Source organism: Psammomys obesus, unplaced genomic scaffold (genome assembly GCF_907164565.1).
Source record: "Psammomys obesus unplaced genomic scaffold, mPsaObe1.curated_primary_1811, whole genome shotgun sequence".
Lineage (NCBI taxonomy): Eukaryota > Metazoa > Chordata > Mammalia > Rodentia > Muridae > Psammomys > Psammomys obesus.
In genome coordinates this window covers 4,825-6,353 of record NW_026590587.1, presented here as the reverse complement: position 1 = coordinate 6,353, position 1,529 = coordinate 4,825, and the positions used below count along the sequence as shown (strand labels likewise).

General features: G+C 37.4%; 1 non-coding gene across 1 annotated transcript; it reads left to right on the top strand.

Annotated features, from left to right (window-relative positions):
- Positions 1–275: 275 nt before the first annotated feature.
- Positions 276–382, top strand: LOC129677320 (U6 spliceosomal RNA). The gene has a single exon (XR_008720193.1). It is a non-coding gene; the product is annotated as a U6 spliceosomal RNA (small nuclear RNA).
- Positions 383–1,529: the final 1,147 nt, after the last annotated feature.

The following is a 1,529-nucleotide window of genomic DNA, read 5'->3' as shown; positions in this document are numbered from 1 at the left end:
CACTTGGGGGCAAAGATCAAGCCAAGCAGTGCTGCACTGGAGGCCAGATAAGAACTGCTGTGTTGACATCAGGCACAAAACCCATTCAAGAAGGAATATTCATTTCAAATGTAATTAAAAATTAAAACTATTCTATATTAATTAACTATATACAATGGCTGAAACAAGTATCCCACCATTCTTAATCTCTTATTCAGTGTCCCACAATATCTTAATCTCTCACAATACAATATGATTTCATTGGTTCATAATTCTTCATTTCATTTCAATAAAGTGTGTTATGTTTGGCAGCACATATACTAAAATTGGAATGATACAGAAAAGATTCACATTGCCCATGCACAAGGAGGACATGAAAATTTGTGAAGCATTCCATATTTTTGGAAAACATGATCCTTCATTCTGCTGGGTACAAGAAAGATGGACCTCCTAGTAGAAAGAGTACCTCCTAGTAAAGGGCTGGAAAAAGGTTTTCTAAGCTAACATGCCGAAGAAGCAAGCTGGAGTAACCATTCCAGTATCTAGTAAAGCAGACCTTTTTTAGGATTTATTTATTATTTATACAACATTCTGCCTGCACACCAGATCTTACTATAGCCGTTTATGAGCCACCATGTGGTTGCTGGGAATTGAACTCAGGACCTTTGGAAGAACAGCGAGTGTTCTTAACCTTTGAGCCATCTCTCCAGCCCCTAAAGTATACTTTCAATCAAAATTAATCAAAAGAGATGGGGAAGGCCACATCATTGTCATCAAAAGAAAATATGCTAAGATGATGTCTCAATTCTGAATATCTATGTCCCAAACACAAGGGCACCCACATTCATTAAAAAAAATTACTAATTTAAATCACACATCAAACCGCACAAGTTAATAGTGGGAGACTTCAACATCCCACTCTCAACGATGGACAGATCATCAATACAGACAACAGATCATCTGGAGGCATCTCCATCCCTGATCTCAAGCTGTACTACAGAGCAATAGTAATAAAAATGGCATGGTATTGGCATAGAAATAGAACAGTGAATCAATGGAACCGAATAGAAGACCCAAAATTAAACCCACTTACCTATGGATATTTGACTTTTGACAGAGAAGCCAAAAACATTCAGTGGAAGAAAGACAGCATATTCAACAAATGGTGCTGGTCCAAGTGGATGTCTACATGCAGAAAAATGAAAATAGATCCATATTTATCACCCTCCACAAAACTAAAGTCCAAGTGGATAAAAGATATCAACATAAAACCAGATACACTAAATTGGTTAGAAGAAAAAGTGAGTAAGATATTGGAACTCATTGGCACAGGAGACAACTTCCTGAACAGAACACCAAAAGCACAGGCTCTGAGAGCAACAATCGATAAATGGAACCTTATGAAGCTGAAAAGCTTCTGTAAAGCAAAGGACATAGTCATCAAAACAAAACGACAGCCTATAGACTGGGAAAGGATCTTCACCAACCTACATCTGACAGAGGGCTGATATCCAGAATATATAAAGAACTCAAGAAGTTAAAAAGCAGCA